This window comes from Oncorhynchus masou, chromosome 27 (genome assembly GCF_036934945.1).
Source record: "Oncorhynchus masou masou isolate Uvic2021 chromosome 27, UVic_Omas_1.1, whole genome shotgun sequence".
Taxonomy (NCBI): domain Eukaryota; kingdom Metazoa; phylum Chordata; class Actinopteri; order Salmoniformes; family Salmonidae; genus Oncorhynchus; species Oncorhynchus masou.
In genome coordinates this window covers 15,425,892-15,446,859 of record NC_088238.1, presented here as the reverse complement: position 1 = coordinate 15,446,859, position 20,968 = coordinate 15,425,892, and the positions used below count along the sequence as shown (strand labels likewise).

At 42.4% G+C, this 20,968-nt stretch overlaps 1 pseudogene; it reads right to left on the bottom strand.

The window, feature by feature from the left end:
• Window positions 1-3,934: 3,934 nt before the first annotated feature.
• LOC135516595 (uncharacterized) lies at window positions 3,935-20,460 on the bottom strand (annotated as a pseudogene).
• Between the last annotated feature and the right edge of the window lie 508 nt (window positions 20,461-20,968).

The following is a 20,968-nucleotide window of genomic DNA, read 5'->3' as shown; positions in this document are numbered from 1 at the left end:
GCACAATTCCATGTTATCGATGGCCATTTGAATGCACAGAGACACCGTGACGAGATCCTGAGGACCATTGTCGTGACATTCATCTGCCGCCATCTCCTCAAGTTTAAGCATGATAATGCACGGCCCCATGTCGCAAATATCTGTACACAATTCCTGGAAGCTGAAAATGTCCCAGTTCTTACATGGCCTGCATAATCACCAGACATGTCACACATTGAGCACGTTTGGGATGCTCTGGATCAACGTGTACAACAGCGTGGTCCAGTTCCAGCCAATATCCAGGAATTTCGATAAGACATTGAAGAGGAATGAGACAACATTCAGGACACAATCAACAGCCTGATCAACTCTATCCAAAGGAGATGTGTCACTGCACAGCAGATACTGGTTTTCTGATCCACACCCCTCCCTTTTTTTAAAAGCATCTGTGACCAACAGATGCATATCTGTATCCCCAGTCATGTGAAATCCATAGATAAGAGCCAAATTCATTTATTTCAATTGACTGATTTCATTATATGAACTGCAACTGAGTTAAAAAATTGAAATTGTTGCATGGTGCGTTTATATTTTTGCTCAGTTCAATATGAGAGATAATAACATGGTGTTAATCAAGGCATGAAGGGGAATATGGTCACACTTTATTTAGATTGTCCCATGTAGATTATCATGCAATCAACAAACTGTTGATAAGCAACTGTTGTTAAGGTTACAGTTAGGGTTAGAATAAGGGCTAGGGTAAGGTTCAGACTAGTGTTAGTAGATGGTTAGTTGAAATGTTGTTGAAAGTTATTGACCATCTACAAACCATCTACTTGGGATTATCGAAATAAGGTGTTACGATGACTGCTTTAACAGACACCATCACGCTATCTCTCAGACGAATAACAGCCTCAGAGACGGAATTGGTTATAAAAGACAACACCCTGTCCACACAAGGATACAGCAATAAGCAGACAGCCTGTTAGGGCGGAGTCAAGATTGTCTCATCATTATATACAGCATCTCTGACTACGTTTAGTTTAAATATCAACTACAGTTTCCAGTAGTGTGATGGTAGTTACTTTAAATTACTTTTAAACCTGGAAGTTTTTAGTAGTTCGGTCACTACCTTTTTGCCAGTTAAGGGTCTAGTAAGCTACAAAAATGTGTTGAAATTGATTATTAAGATTCTAACCCTTGAACTTCACTTTCCTGCATTGTGAATCCTTCCTGTTTCATCACTCGGTTCTCTTCACCTGGTTTCCCACTGATTTCAGCATGCAGCCTGGCACACAAATACTGATCATTTAGTGGAAGTTGTGTCAAAGCAGGTTGGCATTTATTGGGATGACTCGTGTAATGGATTTATAGGATCCTTCCCACTATATGATTGACATGTAGTAATGTAGTAACAACATGTAGTAATAAAATTCCTAGTTATCAATTAAACGTTTATAGAAAAACTGCACTTGTCCTCATGTGAAAATGACAGTTAAATATTCTACAGGTGTAATGTCATCAGTCAAATCAAACTTCATTTATATAGCACATTTCTTACAACAAATGCATTTCAAGGTGTTCAAAGTCATGCATTTGTCGTGCACCGCCCTACAGGACTCTCAATCACAGCCTGTTGTGATACAGCCTGGAATAGTGCCACCTCTAGCACTAAGATGCAGTGCCTTAGACCGCTGCGCCACTCAGGAGCCCCCATAACTAATGCACTGATGTGGTGAAATGATATATAGCCTGTCATAATGTTATCATGACACCAGGCGAGACCCAGATGCAGACACAGGAGGCAGATGGTTGGAGTTTAAGATGTTTAATAAATCCAAAGGGAGTAGGCAAGAGAATGGTCGTGGACAAGCAAAAGGTCAAAACCAGTTCAGAGTTCAGGATGTACCGAAGGGCAGGCCGGCCCAAGGTCAGGACAGGCAGAAGGGTCAGGCAGGCAGGCTTGGAGTCCAGAAAACAAGCAAGGGTCAGAACCGGGAGGACTAGCAAAAGGAGAAAAGGCCAAGCAGGAAACCGGGAAAACCGCTGGTAGGCTTGGACGTACAAGACGAACTGGCTCAGAGAGACAGGAAACACAGGGATAAATACACTGGGGAAAACAAGCAACACCTGGAGACGGTGGAGACAATAACGAGGACAGGTGAAACAGATCAGGGTGTGATGGTTGTGTTGCATGAATTCACAATGTAAATATAATTACATTGAAAAAAAATATATATATTAGGCCTACTGTCACAATTTCACACATTTTCGACATATATTTTCCCCATTCTATGTGTCACGTCCTGGCCTTAGTTCCTTTTTTATGTCTCTGTTTTAGGTTGGTCAGGGGATGAGTTGGGGTGGGCATTCTATGTTTTTGTTCTTATCTGGGTTCTATGTTTTGTATTTCTACTTTTGGCCTGATATGTCAATCGTTGTCTCTGATTGAGAACCGTACTTAGGTAGCCTGTGTTCATCCATCGACGGGACCACAGTGAAGGTGGAAATATTCAAGTTCCTCAGTGTACACATCACTGACAAACTGAAATGCTCCACCCACACAGACAGTGTGCTGAAAAAGGCGTAAATGCGCCTCTTCAACCTCAGGAGGCTGAAGAAATTTGTCTTGTCACCTAAAACCCTCACACACTTAAAGATGCACAATTGAGAGCATCCTGTTGGACTGTATCACCACTTGGTACGGCAACTGCACCGCCCGCAACTGCAGGGCTCTCCAGAGGGTGGTGTGGTCTGCCCAACGCATCACTGGGGGCAAACTACCTGCCCTCCAGGACACCTAGAGCACCCAATGTCACAGGAAGGCCAAAAAGATCATCAATAGCAACAACTACCTGAGCCACCGCCTGTTCACCCCGCTATCATCTAGAAGGCAAGGTCAGTACAGGTGCATCAAAGCTGGGACCGAGAGACTGAAAACAGCTTCTATCTCAAGGCCACCAAACTGTTAAATAGCCATCGCTTGCACATAGAGGCCGTTGCCTATATAGATAGCCTTGAAAACACTGGTCACTTTAATAAATGGAACACTAGTCACTTTAATAATGCCGCTTTAATAATGTTTACATATCTCGCATTACTCATCTCATATGTGTATACTGTATTCTATACTATCTATTCTATACTACTGAACCTATTGCATCTTAGCCTATGCCGCTCTAAAATTGCTCATCCATATACCTATAATTATATATTCTTACTCCATTCCTTTACTTAGAATTGTGTGTATTAGGTATCTGTTGTGGAATTGTTAGATATTACCTGTTAGATATTGCTGCACTGTCAGAACTAGAAACACAAGCATTTCGCGCCACTTGCAATAACATCTGCTAACCATGTGGAAGTGACCAATAACATTTGATTTGAAGAACACTTTTAAGGCGCCACATACTGTAGCACCTTTTCTTTCTAAGAGTGAAGGCTTTATAACTCAGGTATATTGAAATGATCATGGAGCAGCAGGAAATGACCCAGATTGATCTTCTAGTGTTTGTGAAGTTCTATGCAGGTGTCCCCCTCTGCTGCGTGTTAACACATGTTCAGTATTGGGGGGGATTAGTCAGGCTATTTACAGAGCAATATGGTCTGCAAAGAGTTTCCACAATATGTTTACATTCTAGGCAACTAGTCATTTGTTAATAATAAATTACACATTTGCCTCAGAGAGTAATGTAATGATTAGTGGGTAGTTACACATCTTTAATAGAGCACACTGTAAAAGGTGTTGTCAAATATGTACCTGACACTACATCCATAAGGCACCTGTCAATCAAGCTATGCATCAGGGAACTAAAGGTTCACCAGTTCCTGCACACTGTAGCACTGTAGTCTTAAACTTTCTAAGTAAGAAGATTCACAAAACAGATATTTAACTGGATCTTTGCAGAGCAACCTTAAATCCCCCATGTTCAATATGATTTCAAACACACTAAAATGAGTTTCAAAATGAATGCTTTATTTGCAGGAAATTATTATATAATGACCAGGATTCCATTCAATCCTATTGATGACCTCTGAAGCACAGCAAAACCCATGTGGATCGTGACCGTGCCCAAGTTTACACTACGATCAAATAGCAGCCATGGCAAAGATCTATTGAAGTGTTGATCAATACTACACTTTTATAACGCTGTTGCTTGTGAAATTGTGTAAGAAAACATAATTGATAAATTATTTTGTAATATCATTAAGATCAGTGTTTATTTTTGATAGAGATAAAGTACTGAAAATATAGTTAGAGCAATAGGTTTTAGAGTGAAGGATTCTTGTGAATTATTGTTGAGAATTGAGATTGTTCCAGACAGAGAGATCAATGAGTTAGCAAGTGAGCTTGTCAGATCCCGAACGGCCTTCAGATGCAGAGGAGAGGCTAATGTGTGCACACCATGGTGAAGCCAGAATTGGAGACGACCCAAAGACGGCCCAGATCGTAGGTCACGTGCTTCATTGGCATGTACATTGGGATATTGCTCCATCCAGTGCCCTCTGGTTTACTGGCTGTGATGCCGTCTCTGTGTTGAAGAAAGGGGTGGGGTTTGCGTTCAAAGTTTATTAAACATTTTTGGACTTCAGTAATTGTATATAGCTATTGATTTTATAAGAATATAACTTATGACTCTTGAGCTTAACACAACTGCATCAGAAGCCAAAATGTATGTTATTATTCAATTGTTTCTAAACAATGTTAATTAAAAAAAATGTGTTTAAAAAAAATACATTTTTTCTCATGGATCCATATTGATTGAATCCGTATCCCCATGTATGAATTTGAGAGTGGTTATATTTCTTTAGCTACATACCTCATCTGTTTACCAAAACAAGTGGTGGGATGGCCAAGTAGCTTTAAAGGATACCCAACCTTTGCTAATTTTACTATACACTGTGTACACATTTCTTTATAAGTCTTATAAGTTTAGTTCTGATTTCCATTTACCAGATTTTATTTATAGATCTGTTTTAATTTGTGTGTAAAGAGCTTCATAAAGCATGTACTGTAAGGACCAGAGTTATTCATAAAGGTATATCATTATTATTATAAGTTATTTTCAAGTTAATAATGTTGAGGGGTGAAAGGGTGGAACCATACACAAATTTAAGTTGCAACCTTACCTGGTATAAACTTGGCCTGCAGAGTTGACCCCAAAGACACTACCATCAGTTGCCACTTCAATCATGGAAAGCTTGCCGTCGATGTGACTCCACCCATTGTTTTGGCAGTCTTGATTCAGCTGGAACAGATTCAATCAGGGTTTTAGGACAATTTAAACAGTCATAATATGAAACAGTTTTAATATAACTGACACTCTCCATCCTCTATTACTCTACTCCATCTCTCATACTCTTTCCCAGATCTTACACTCATTAAGTAGATATCATCATTCTTGTTGACTGCCCAGCACCCAAAATGTCCACAACTAGAATACTTCACAGCTCCTGGCAACATTATCCCTCGAAGGGATGAGTCAGCACCCATGAAGCCAAGTGAGGCACTTCTTGAAAGACACCCTGGAACATAGTCCATGTTGGCCACCACAACAAACTGGTCCCCCCCAGCATCCAGCTGATTTACACCGGCTGAAGACCACAAAGACAGAGACAGACAAGCAAACAAGGAGTATGCATCTGTGAGAACTTCCAAATGACCTACAATGGCATAATGTTAAACATGTCTAATTTACCCTGATGGTAATCAGGAAAGCTAAGAAGCAGGTGTTCTCTGGGTTCATAATTGAGTTATGTTCTCCACTTACTTGCAAATTGAACCCAGTTACCGGCCACATACTTGAACATGAGGTTTCCGTTGCTGACACCCCAGATCCCTGCTGGTCCTACAGTGATATGCCTCAGGGAACCAGGCAGGCGGATCCATTTATCACCTACCAGGTAGTAGGGGGTTTGACTTGTGTCCGTAGCAACCACTTGTCCCAGTCCTGCATCGATCTGCATCAGATTCTTGATAGCCACTATTTCCTGACAGTCCCAGGCTATGGAGACACCAGATCAAAGACACATCAGTAGAGTACAGCAACAAAAAGGAGGATGAAATTATGGAGCCAACTTGATGATCAATTTGAAGTTTAATGTAGAGCTGCCTATAAAAATATTTTTCAGATGATGGTAACTTGCCATGACTGACGGCCAGGAGACAGAGGACCAATAGGACGGCTGCAGTGGCTCTCATGATGTCTCTGTAGAGTGACGGTATAAGTTTGGTTGCAGTTTGGTTGAACACAGACTTGTCCCTCTTATATAGATAGTCCTGCAAACAGCTTTCAACCCCCATGAAATAATTATTAATGAGCTATTTATATTTGACAAACAACCTGTTCCAATAAAAAGTTAAGAGGAGGATATAACCCCACCCTCTCCCATACACAGACACGAAATAACATTATACACTGAACAAAAATATGAAACGCAACATGCAAAGTGTTGATCATGTGTTTTATGAGCTGAAATACAAGATCCCAGAAATGTTCCATACACACAACAAGCTTATTTCTCTCATCTACTGCACTTGGCAGGTGGCATATTTGTAGAGCTGTTTGATAAGGTTGTTAAGTGTTATAGGAGGACCCATTTAATGTTTAAACTGTACCAGACTGAGTGTAACGCATTTTGTACCTCTACCACCCCCCCTCATTGGAGGACAAATGTATTTTCAATTATGTAACTTGTTTATTTCAATTGTTATTTTCTTTAAAAACTTATACTACATGACCAAAAGTAAAGTACATCTCATTCCAAAATCATTGACATTAATATGCCCCCCCCCCCCTTTGCTGCTATAACAGCCTCCACTCACCAAGGAAGGCTTTCCACTAGATGTTCAGCCACAAGAGCATTAGTGAGGTCGGGCACTGATGTTGGGCGAATAAGCCTGTTTAAAGCTGGGTTTTGTTTCATTGTTGAACTTTCCTAATTTATATATAGCCATTGATTTTTGAAAAATATAACTTTTAAATGCCTCACGAGCTTAAAACAGAATAAAACATGTAAGCTTTCACTAAATTGTTTGTCAACAATACTATTGTAAACAAACAATGAATAGCTTTATAAAACATGTTTAAAGAATAACAATTTTGTTCTCATCTGTCTGTCCTTATATCTAAAGTTCCATCTATGAATTTGAGAGTGGCTATATTTCTCTTACCCCATCCCTCATCCATTTACCAAAACAAGAGGCCATTTAGTTGTTTTTATCCCAAACTGTAGCTTTATTCTACCGTACAGTGTCTTCACATTACCTCATGAGTCTATTATGAGTTTAGATTTGATTATATCTTCCTGATGTTATTTTTTTCTTTAAATGTTTGTGCAAAGCACTTCACAAAGCATGTACATTAAGGATAAGAGTCAGGGGCGCAACTTTGGTTTTAGAAGTGGGGGGGACATAGATGTTTTTATTGTTTTTATTTAGTGGGTAGATTAGCTTTAAAATTGCAGATATATTGTGGCTTCCATCAATGTAATTGTCTGCATAATTTCCAATCCCCCACGTTTTTGTCAAATATATATATATGTATATTTTACACTAACCCTACCATCGCGCTCCTAATTGGAGTAAACAAATGGATATCAACAAATGGGCTTCTACTTCCAGCTTATACATACTACATACATTGAATGGACAAAGTATATTTTACAATAGTTATCTTTTGTTAGATTTGTCCCATCCTTCAGCTCTACTCAACCCCTCCCATCTATCTCCGAACACCATCAGTTCTGATTACTTTCCCCATTACTTTTTCCAAATTTTGTTACGTTACAGCCTTATTCTAAAATTGATTATTGTTTTTTTTTTACCCCTCATCGATATTCACACAATTCCCCATAATGACAAAGCAAAAACCGGTTTAGAATTTTCCACAAATTTATTACAAATAACAAAAACGGACATTTCTTATTTACGTAAGTATTCAGATCCTCATTTGATGGAACATCATTTGGAAAGGCACACACACGTCAATATAAGGTCCCACACTTGACAGTGCATGTCAGAGCAAAAACCAAGCCATGAGGTCAAAGGAATTGTCCTTAGAGCTCTGAGACAGGATTGTTGAGGCACAGATCTGGGGAAGGGTATCAAAACATGTCTGCAGAATTGAAGATCCAAGAACGCAGTGGCCTCCATTTTTAAATGGAAGAAGTTTGGAACCACCAAGACTCTTCCTAGAGCTGGCTGCCAGGCCAAACTGTGCAATCGGAGAAGGGCCTTGGTCAGGGAGATGACCAAGAAGCCGATTGTCTTTCCCATAGTGATGGATGACTATGGGAACGTGGCCTGTAAGTCACCTCATATTTATATCCTAGTGAAACAGGAAGTCATGGCTTACCACTTAAGTGTTCCTAATCACTCAGGTGAACTTAAAAAAAGTCAAATCTGAATGGGAATTTACTTCAGTTAGATTTTACTCATAATAATTTCTAGGGGTGACAATTGTGACAAATCTTTGAGAAAAATATTTATTTCACATCAATAAAAGGTTTGATTTTTGTGAATATTGTTTATAAAAAAAACAAGAGAAGAGACAGCAAGGACATTTTTTACACAGCCCTTTTTGTTATCATGTGTCAAGGGAGCCAATATTAGTGGAGGGATCTGTATGAAATAACACATGGAATCAAGTAGTAACCAAAAAAGTGTTAAACAAATAAAAATATATTTTATATTTGAGATTCTTCGAGGTAGCCACCCATTGCCTTGATGACAGCTTTGCACACTCTAGGAATTCTCTCAACCAGCTTTAAAAATATATATATAATCACCTATATTTAACCAGGTAGGCCAGTTGAGAACAAGTTCTCATTTACAACTGCGGCCTTGACAAGATAACAACAGAGTTACACATAAAGAAACGTACAGTCAACAACACAACATAAAAATCTATGCACAGTGTATGCAAACGTAGAAGAGTAAGGAGGTAAGGCAATAAATAGGCCATGGAGGCTAAATAATTTAAATTTAGCATTAACACTGGAGTGATAGATGTGCAGATGATGTGCAGGTAGAGATACGGGGTGACCAGTGAAATATGCCTGCTGCAGCACGTGCTACGGGTGGATGTTGCTATGGTGACCAGTGAGCTGAGATAAGGCAGGGATTTACCTAGCATAGATGACCTGGAGCCAGTAGGTTTGGCGACAAATATGTAGTGAGGGCCAGCCAAAGAGAGCATACAGGTCACAGTGGTTGGTAGTGTATGGGGCTTTGGTGACAAAACAGATGGCACTGTGATAGGCTGCATCCAATTTGCTGAGTAGAGTGTTGGAGGCTATTTTGTAAATGACATCACCGAAGTCAAGGATTGGTAGGATAGTCAGTTTTACGAGGGTATGTTTGGCAGCATGAGTGAAGGAGGCTTTGTTGGAAAATAGGAAGCTGATTCTAGATTTAATTTTTGATTGGAGATACATAATGTGAGTCTGGAAGGAGAGTTTGTCTAACCAGACACCTAGGTATTTGTAGTTGTCCACATATTCTAAGTCAGAACCGTCCAGAGTAGTGATGATAGTCGGGCGGGAGGGTGCGGGCAGCAATTAGTTGAAGAGCATGCATTTAGCTTTACTAGCATTTAAAAGCAGTTAGAGGCCACGGAAGGAGTGTTGTATGGCATTGAAGCTCGTTTGGAGGTTTGTTAGCAAAGATTTTATTTATGTATCTATTTAAATGTTTATTTAAAGAGCTTCACAAAGCATGTACTGTAATGACCAGAGTTATTCATAAAGGTATCATTATTATTGTTAGTTATCATTACAAGTCATTTTGAAGTTAATAATGTTGAGGGGGAACGGGTTAGTGGTTAGAGCATTAAATATGGCTCCCAATCAGAGACAATGACTAACACCTGCCTCTGATTGAGAACCATATCAGGCCCAAACACAGAAACAGACAAACAAGACATCCAACATAGAATGCCCACTCAGATCACACCCTGACCAAACAAAACATAGAACATACAAAGCAAACTATGGTCAGGGTGTGACACTGGACATGTACTGGCTTAAGCAGGGGGACACATCTGGCACTGCAGGATTTGAGTCCCTGGCGGCATAGTGTGTTACTGATGATAGGCTTTGTTACTTTGGTCCCAGCTCTCTGAAGGTCATTCACTAGGTCCCCCCGTGTGGTTCTGGGATTTTTGCTCACCGTTCTTGTGATCATTTTGGCCCCACGGGGTGAGATCTTGCGTGGAGCCCCAGATCGAGGGAGATTATCAGTGGTCTTGTATGTCTTCCATTTCCTAATAATTGATCCCACAGTTGATTTCTCTCATACCAAGCTGCTTACCTATTTCAGATGCAGTCTTCCCAGCCTGGTGCAGGTCTACAATTTTGTTTCTGGTGTCCTTTGAGAGCTCTTTGGTCTTGGCCATAGTGGAGTGTGACTGTTTGAGGTTGTGGACAGGTGTCTTTTATACTGATAACAAGTTCAAACAGGTGCCATTAATACAGGTAACGAGTGGAGGACAGAGGAACTTCTTAAAGAAGAAGTTACAGGTCTTTAAGAGCCAGAAATCTTGCTTGTTTGTAGGTGACCAAATACTTATTTTCCACCATAATTTGCAAATAAATTAATTAAAAATCCTACAATGTGATTTTCTGGATTTTTTTCTCATTTTGTCTGTCAAGTGTACCTATGATGAAAATTACAGGCCTCTCTCATCTTTTTAAGTAGGAGAACTTGCACAATTGGTGGCTGACTAAATACTTTTTTGCCCCACTGTACATGGACAAAATGTTTCCGCTGTTGACACCCCAGATGCCTGCTGGTCCTTCAGTGACCTACGTCAGGGAACCAAGCAGGTGGATCCATTTATCACCTATCAGGTAGTAGGGGATTTTATTTGTGTCCGTTGCAACCAGTTGTCCGGGCATCGATCTGCATCAGATTCTTTATATCCCCTACAGTCTGACAGTCCCAGGCTATGGAGACACCAGATCAGACACATCAGTAGAGTACAGCAGCAAAAAGGAGGATGAAATGATGGAGCCAACTTGGAGCCAACTCAATTCCAAGTTTAATGTAGAGCTGCCTGTCAAATCATGCTTCAGATGATGGTAACTTGCCATGACTGACGGCCAGGAGACAGAGGACCAATAGGATGGCTGCAGTGGCTCTCATGATGTCTCTGTAGAGCGACGGTGTAAGTTTGATAGTAGTTTGTTGAAGACAGACTTTTCCCCTTATATAGCCCTGCAAAAAACCCCATGAAGTAATTATTAATGAGCTTTTATAGTTGACAAACAACCTGTTCCAAGGAAACATTAACGGGAGGAGAGCAAACAACCTGTTCCAAGGAAACATTAACAGGAGGAGAACAAACAACCGGATCCAAGGAAACGTTACCGGGAGGAGGACAAACAACCTGTTCCAAGGAAACAATAACGGGAGGAGAACAAACAACCGGATCCAAGGAAACGTTACCGGGAGGAGGACAAACAACCTGTTCCAAGGAAACATTAACGGGAGGAAAACAAACAACCGGATCCAAGGAAACATTACCGGGAGGAGGACAAACAACCTGTTCCAAGGAAACAATAACGGGAGGAGAACAAACAACCGGATCCAAGGAAACGTTACCGGGAGGAGGACAAACAACCTGTTCCAAGGAAACATTAACGGGAGGAGAACAAACAACCGGATCCAAGGAAACGTTACCGGGAGGAGGACAAACAACCTGTTCGAACAAAACATTAACGGGAGGAGAGCAAACAACCTGTTCCAAGGAAAAGTTAACGGGAGGAGAACAAACAACCTGTTCCAAATAAAAATATTCCAGAAATGTTCCATAAACACAAAATCTACTGTACTTGGCAGGTGGCATATTTGTAGAGCTGTTTGATAAGGTTGCTAAGTGTTGTAGGAGGACCCGTATAATGTTTATACTGTACAGACTGAGTGTAACACATTTTATACCGCTACCATCCCCTGGCTCCTGCTCCATCAAATCAAATCATTCACACACTCACAGATAACACAGACACCAGACACACACACATAGGGGTAGACAAACGCTGTTTAGGATTTTATATTTATCCATATGAACAGGGAAATTCCTATCTCCATTAAAATATCGCCTAATTAGTGGCCCCAGAACAGGGTGTTATATCCACACGGGGATATCGCCTACTGCTGATCACTGTAGTATAGAAAATCTTATATCCATCCAGATATGCAAAACTTCCCACAGAATACCCGTGCATCTTATCTAATTGTCTAACACGGTCCCAAAATCCAATCTAACCTTGTATTTTCTAACCTCCACTTCTGGTGAAGTGCCAGGTATTACAAAATACTCACAATAACATCGAACAACATTAATTTAATCTATTCAAGTGTACTTAGGTTTCGTCAGGCCAGTGTCTCACTCAAACTCACAAAGTGACACACAGACTCCATTGGCTCTGGTTCCTCACCTTAGGGAAGTCCCCACTCTTGAGCGTGCCCTCAACAGGGGCATCGGTTGCCCTCAACTGGCTAGTTAACAATCATGGCTGGAGTCTGCCTCACTCCCCCTCACTGCCTCACACTTTTATCAACTCAACTCGGTCCTGTTAGTTACCTCAGCTGTGGCTTCTTAGGGAAGTCCCTGCTCTTGAGCGTACCCTCAACAGGAACTCCTTTTTATGTATTTTTCTATTGGTGGATCATCTTGCTCCCCTTTCTCAATAGTTCGGGATCTGGTATCCACTCGTGCCCGCTTCCTCTCAGATATTAGGCAGTCCAGCTGCTCTTTCAGGATTGCGGCTCCCCTGATATCCCAATTTGGGAATCCCCTGTGCACAGTTTACCAAGGTATTCAGGAGCGATCAACAGATGAAGTTACAGATCCCATCCTCGTCGCCAAATAATGTGGTGAATAATGAGGAGAGACAAGGTCAATCCCTAATCAGGATATTAACTTTTTTTAAATAACTTATCGATAAGGGAGCTGGTCGCAATACCCACACACAAGTGAATAGAGTGAGAGCCAACTGAGTGGAGTGAGAACATAACCCATCTCAAGGTAGATGCAACCTCGGCGATGACGTACAATGGTTCCAAACACCAACCCCACACATCCTGTACCAGCACTTGGCCTCCACTAAAAATAAGTTGTTGTTTTGTTCAGTACTAAGAACACAAAATTACATATTTCGTTACCTAGTCTCCACCTTGATAAAAGGAGGGGGTGACTGACGCACAGCCACTGTGGAGACAAGTGATTGGTTCCCCATTACTCAAGCCATTCCTTAACATGTTTTTCAATAGGTAAAGACATATATTCACATATGGAAACAATGCTCCCTTCTGACCTCCTTTTCCCTATCCTCTTTCTGATATTCTGCACAAGGACATGTGATAGACAAGCCTGACCTCTCCCCTCTCTGGGCCCCAGGTGACTGAGGCCCATATGCAGCTGCCAACACCAGAGTCCAAATGGAGACATTCTAATAACAAGAGTTCAACAGTTCAGCCATATAAGCATATTACGCAGATAAGACATCTTAATTATCTATGTAACTTAGCTAATTCTGATTCTCCTACCACAAGGTTCACCTTCCAACAGGACAACAACCCCAAGCACACAGTGAAGACAACGCAAAAGTGGCTTCAGGACAAGTCTCTGAATGTCCTTGAGTGGCCCAGCCAGAACCGGGACATGAAAAAAACCTTTCATCAATGTTTGAATAAGGCTGTAATGTAACAAAATGTGGTAAAAGTCAACGAGTCTGAATACTTTCCGAATGCACTGTTTTTCAACTGTGCTGTGATGTTTTACAAAGGTTTTAAACCCTTCTATTCTCATAGATTCTACAAATTGTAATATCGAAATAAAACATTTTGCTAAGAGTATTATTATATTACTGATCGATTGACTATGACTTTTTAAATCACCCAGCATTACTTTGCATAGGGGGACATAACTTAGGTCTGGGGGCCCTCCCATTCTTGGGGCACCTAAAGCACATATCCTGCATTTCTACACAATCTAATAAGACCCATGGCCCTTCTAGCCATCTCTGTTTAGAACAACAGAAAGTAAGCAAAAATGCCCACAGTCATCAAGCCAGGTAAGAGATGATTAAATATGTTAAAGTGATTGATAAGACAGAACTAGATCCATGATAATTCAATACTCAATGTTGTGTTGCACCTTGAACCAATAGTCTAACTTATGAACAACTCTTACAAAACAACTTTTGATTATCTTTAAGACATCACTCTATATCAAATTTCAGCCAGACCGCCAAGCCAACCCGAGCCACCTCCACGCCCGACCCCCACCAGTCTAGTCAATAATTCAGTTCTCTCCCCAACACAACTTCCTTCCCATCTTTCTTTTATTTCTCAAGGGAAAGGTTTGGAAAACAAAAGTTGAATGAAAACACACATACACCTACACATTAACAAACAGTAACAGTATAACCTCCATATAATTCATATCATAGTCCTAATAGTACTATAGAGTTATTTTTACTTGCACACAATATACCTGGTTCACCCTGTCCTGCCCCTAGGGTTCCATGACGCTGTAGCTCCCCAATCCAACACACCCCACTCAGATTTAGGATCTTAGTGAAACATTCATTATTGGTATCAGGTGTGTTGCTAACGTTTTATATTTTTATTTTTCCCTCGCTCAACTTTTTCACCCCGGACGCTTTATCTGGACATGGTTCTACAGGACCTCCACCAGCCAAAGCAAAGTAGTAGCATTAACATTAAGCCTTATAATTGCTGTCGCTGTACTCATAATATACAGAACGATCGGTTTATGGTGAGGATCGCCGTGCTGCAAGCAAAGTTTCAGACGCAATCGTTAGGCAAGGGTCATTTAAGTGTAGGAAAGGATGAGACAGCGTCTATGCCACCATTAGCTCTGACGAATTGAAAACCCTAGTCATTGGCGATCAAGGTGGTAAATTACCTTTTAATGGCATCAGACCAAGGCTCTGCATCTGTCCTCGTGCTCCTAGAACTTAGTGCTGCTTTTGACACCATCGATCACCACACTCTTTTGGAAAGATTGGAAACCCAAATTGGTCTACATGGACAAGTTCTGGCCTGGTTTAGATCTTATCTTTCAGAAAGATATCAGTTTGTCTATGTGGATGGTTTGTCTTCTGACAAATCAACTGTACATTTCAGTGTTCCTCAATGTTCCGTTTTAGGACAACTATCGTCTTCCTTATATATTTTACCTCTTGGTGATGTCATTGGGAAACATAATGTTAACACTGCTATGCGGACGATACACAGCTGTGCATTTCGACGAAACATAGTGAAGCCCTAAAATTGCCCTCCCTGGAAGCCTGTGTTTCAGACAAGGAAGTGGATGGCGGAAAATTTTTGCTTTTAAATTTGCACAAAACAGAGATGCTAGTTTTAGGTCCCATGAAACAAAGAGATCTTCTGTTGGATCTGATCAATTAATCTTGATGGTTGTACCGTCGTCTAAAATAAAATTGTGAAGAACCTCGGCGTTACTCTGGACCCTGGTCTCTCTTTTGACAAACATATCAAGACTATTTCAAAGACAAGTTGTTTCTATTTCAAAGCCAGGGCTTTCTCCTATAGAGCTCAATTTTTATGGAATGGTCTATCTACCCATGTGAGAGACGCAGACTCGGTCTCAACCTTTAAGTCTTTATTCAAGACTCATCTCTTAAGTAGGCCCTATGATTGAGTGTTGTCTGGCCCAGGAGTGTGAAGGTGAATGGAAAGGCACTGGAGCAACGAACCGCCCTTGCTGTCTCTGCCTGGCCGGTTCCCCTCTCTCCACTGGGATTCTCTGCCTCTAACCCTATTACAGGGGCTGAGTCACTGGCCTACTGGTGCTCTTCCATGCCATCCCAAGGAGGGGTGCGTCACTTGAGTGGGTTGAGTCACTGACGTGGTCTTCCTGTCTGGGTTGGCTCCCCCTCTTGGGTTGTGCTGTGGCGGAGTTCTTTGTGGGCTATACTCGGCCTTGTCTCAGGATGGTAAGTTGGTGGTTGAAGCTATCCCTCTAGTTTGTGTGGGAGCTGTGCTTTGGCAAAGTGGGTGGGGTTATATCCTTCCTGTTTGGCCCTGTCCGGGGGTATCATCGGATAGCCCTGTCCGGGGGTATCATCGGGTAGCCCTGTCCGAGGGTATCATCGGGTAGCCCTGTCCGGGGGTATCATCGGATAGCCCTGTCCGGGGGTATCATCGGGTAGCCCTGTCCGGGGGTATCATCGGGTAGCCCTGTCCGGGGGTATCATCGGGTAGCCCTGTCCAGGGGTATCATCGGATAGCCCTGTCCGGGGGTATCATCGGATAGCCCTGTCCGGGGGTATCATCGGGTGGGACCACAGTGTCTCCTGAGCCCTCCTGTCTCAGCCTCCATTATTGATGCTGCAGTAGTTTATGTGTCGGGGGGCTAGGGTTAGTTTGTTATATGTGGAGTATTTCTCCTGGCTTATCCGGTGTTCTGTGTGTCAGATGCAGGAGAGCAGAACCAGGTAATAGCCGGAGCAGTTTAATTCAAAACCAATGGCATAAAGCAATAACAAACATGGGTACAAAACCCGACGCGCACCAGTAAACATGTGCACAAGCACTTACAACAAACAATTCCACACAATGAGAACTAGGTGTGTAGGAAGACAAGACAAAACAAATGGAAAATGAAAAGTGGATCGACGGTGGCTAGAAGACCGGTGACACCGACCGCCGAAAGCCGCCCGAAGAAGGAGAGGAACCGACTTCAGTGGAAGACGTGACACTGTGTGAATTTAAGTATGCACTCTCTAATTCTCTCTTTCTCTCTTTCTTTCTCTTTCTTTCTCTCGGAGGACCTGAGCCCTCGGACCATGCCTCAAGACTACCTGGCATAATGACTCCTTGCTATCCCCAGTCCAGCTGGCTGTGCTGCTGCTCCAGTTTCAACTGTTCTGCCTGCGGCTATGGAACCCTGACCTTTTCACCGGACGTGCTACCTGTCCCAGACCTGCTGTTTTCAACTCTCTAGAGACAGTAAGACCGGTAGAGATACTCTCAATGATCGGCTATGAAAAGCCAACTGACATTTACTCCTGAAGTGCTAACCTGTTGCACCCTTGACAACTACTGTGATTATTATTATTTGACCATGCTAGTCATTTATGAACATTTGAACATATTGGCCATGTTCTGTTAGCCGGCACAGCCAGAAGAGGACTGGCCACCCCTCATAGCCTGGTTCCTCTCAAGGTTTCTTCCTAGGTTTTGGCCTTTCTAGGGAGCTTTTCCTAGCCACCGTGATTCTACACCTGCATTGCTTGCTATTTGGGGTTTTAGGCTGAGTTTCTGTACAGCACTTTAAGATATCAGCTGATGTAAGAAGGGCTATATAAATACATTTGATTTGATTTTGATTTGATTTACAGCTAAAGGCTATCAAATCTGGTCGTCTATTGGGTTGGGGACAGAGAATAAATAATTAGCAGATTTCTGGGCATGGTAGAAAAAATTCAGGGCATAATGTACAGACAGGGGTTTGGTAGGGTGCAGGTAACGTGGAGGTAAAGCTAGGCATTGAGTGACAATAAGAGAGGTTGCATCTCTGGAGGTGCTAGATATGCTAGTTGAGGTCACCCCATTTGTGGGGGGAAAAGCGGTATCTGAGGCATGTTGAGTTGGGCTAGGGGCTCCGCAGTAAAGTAAAACAATGATAACTACCCTAAACAACAGTATACAAGCCATATTGACATTAGAGAGAGACATAAAGCGAGGCATAAAGCAATCACAGGTGTTGATTGGGAGAGCAAGCTAAGACAACAACGGGTAAAACAGCTAATCAGCTAAGACAACAATAACAGGTAAAATGGTGATGAATGGACAGAGAGGGTCAGTTAACTACACACAGGGCCTGAGTTCGAAGTCTGGGGCCGACAGATAAACAAAATGGAGTACCGTGATTAATGAACAGTCCAGCAGGCATCAGCTATGGAGCCAGGCATCATAGGGTCCAGTGAACAGCAATACATGAAACAGGGAAGTCGTTACTACCCTAGCAAGCGGGAGACACGGCGTTCATAAAGGTTAGCAGGCCGGGTCTAGCAGAAGCGTCTTCACCGATGTCCGACAAAGGCTGGTTGAGGGAACATCGGACGAAATTACGTCGGCAGACCAGACGTGATGGATCGGCGGGGCTCCGTGTCGACAAAGGGTCCAGGCCAATTGGCAAAAGAGGTACTGTAGCTGGAGTAATTTTGTTTGCTAGCCGGGAGATGCACCTGGGCTAACTGGTCATCAGGACAAGGGCGTTAGCCACTATCGCCACTCGGTAGCAGCTAGCTAGTTGCGATGATCCGATGCAAAGGTTCAGAGCTTACGGCAGGAATCCTGCGATGTAGTGGCTTCTAGTCATGCTAGTGAAGAGTCCGGGGGGCATCAGCTGTGTAGCCGAGTGATCATAGGGTCCACTGGGCAGGCCGGGAGATGGGCCTGGCTCAAAGGCTAGCTTCGGGGCTGGGCCAGTCGGTAGCAGCTAACTAGCTGTGGTGGTCTGGAGTAATGGTCCAGTAATGGAGTAATCTGAAGTAATGGTGGAGAAAAGCAGTCCAATATTCTCACGGTTGATATCGCACTGAGCAGACTGGCGGGTATTATCCAGGGTAAAAGCGGCTAGTGTCTGAGCTAGGTAAAGGCCGCTAGCAGTGGCTAACAATGACTAACTAGCTAGTTGCTAATTAGCTGATTAGCATCTGATGGCTAGCTTCTGATGGAGGTTCTAGCTGTAAGGTCTAAAAAAAATAGTGGATCCGTATCACATTGGGTGAGGCGGGTTGCCATCTTGGATCACTATGTGATACTACTTTGAAGAATCTAAAATATTAAATATATTTTGATTTGTTTAACACTTTTTTGGTAACTACACGATTCCATATGTGTTATTTCACAGTTTTGAATTCTTCACTATTATTCTACAATGTAGAAAATAGTTAAACGAAAGAAAAACCCTTGAATGAGTAGATGTGCCCTAACTTTTGACTGGTACTGTAGGTGTATGGAAAGTTGTTGACTGAGACATGGGAATGAAGAAAGTTTACATTCTGTCCAAACATGTTATTGTTGAATCTCATGGATCCTAAGGGGGGAAGCACAGGGCAAATGTCTGGTTTCAGTCACAGATAAGGGAGGACAGGCGGGTATTAAGGAGGAGAGAGGAATTCGGCCCAGGTCACAGGTCAGATGGAGTGAGAAGGAACAGACCACAAAGGTTTTAGCATCAGGCGGGGCCATGACTACACCAGTGAGAGAAACCAAACAAGTTCTTGACTAGCAACAGAGATGTATTGGCTGTCTAGATGTGCAAGGAGCTGATTCCGGCTAGTCGGAGGACAAAAATATATGTGTTTGTGCAATCATGTTTTTGTATTTTGCAGTTGTTTAACCCAGTGGGTGAATGAACTTAGTTTGAGCTTTTCGTGAGTTTTTACTCTGTTTGTTCAGAACCAAACACAACCTTACCTAGTTTAAACATCACCCAAAAAGTTGACCCCACTACCATTAGTTTCCACCTCAATCACAAAAAGCTTGCCGTCAATGGGACTCCACCCGTTGTTTTGGCAGTGTTGATTCAGTTGGAAACAAACATTTTCAATCAGAGTTTTAGGACAATTTCAACAGTTATAATATGAAACAGTTTTAAAATAACTGACACTCTCCATCCTCTACTACTCTGCTCCAGCTCTCACACTCTTTCCCAGATCTTACACTCATTAAGTAGATATCATCATTCTTGTTGACTGCCCAGCACCCAAAGTGTCCACAACTGTAGTACTTCACACTTCCTGGCACTCTTGTCCATGGAAGGGGTGTCTGGTCCCTTGTGTGAGTCCGACAGTATGGAGTATCGTCCAACAATAAACTGAACACCTCCAGCATCCACCTGCTTCAGAAGGCCTGAAGACGACAAAGACAGATGGACAGACAAGCAAACGGGATCACGTATCTGTGAATTCTGCCAAATGACTTACATGTTAAAATTGTAAAACAATCATCATTTTTTCAGCACCCTGATGATATCGGGAAGGCTAAGAAGCAGGTGTCCTCTGGATAAATATTGAGTAATACTCTCCACTAACCTGCAGCTTGCATCCAGTTACCGGCCACATACTTGTAGATTGAGTCTGCCTTGTTGACACCCCAGATCCCTGCTGGTCCTACAGTGATATGCTTCAGGGAACCAGGCAGGCGGATCCATTTATCACCTACCAGGTAGTAGGGGATTTGACTTGTGTCTGTTGCAACCACTTGCCCCAGTCCTGCATCAATCTGCATCAGATTACTGATGTCCACTAGCTCCTGACAGTCCCAGGCTATGGAGACAAAGACATATGGGTAGATTGCACCAATAAAATCTTGATCAATTCCAAGATGATCAAGCATGTTTCAGATGATGGTGACTTACCGTGACTGAGGGCAAGGAGACAGAGGACCAATAGGATGGCTGCAGTGGCTCTCATAATGTCTCTGATGATGTCCCCATTGCAGGGCTTTGCGCTTTAATAGCCCTGCACACAGCTTTAAAAGCAATGATGGCTTCCTGTTCCACCTGTATTTTTTTATTTTTTACTTGACCTTAATTTTACTAGGCAGGTCAGTGAGGAACAAATTCTTATTTTCAATGACGGCCTAGGAACAGTGGGTTAGCTGGGCTGAACGACAGATTTGTACCTTGTCAGCTCGGGGATTTTGCAACCATTAAGTAGATGTCATGCTGCCCCACTACCAAATTGCTAGTCCAACGCTCTAACCACAAGGCAACCCTGCTGCAACGTATATACAAGAGTTGATGGGAGGCTGGACCAAGAAAGGCTTTTCTTGATATTTTCTAATGGTTCGGGTAAATGCAGACAATTTATGGATAAGTGAAAGACCCCGTTACCAAACTGCTACTGTCCCCCTACCTAACTGCTACTGCCCCACTACCTAACTGCTACTGCCCCACTACCTAACTGCTGCTGCCCAACT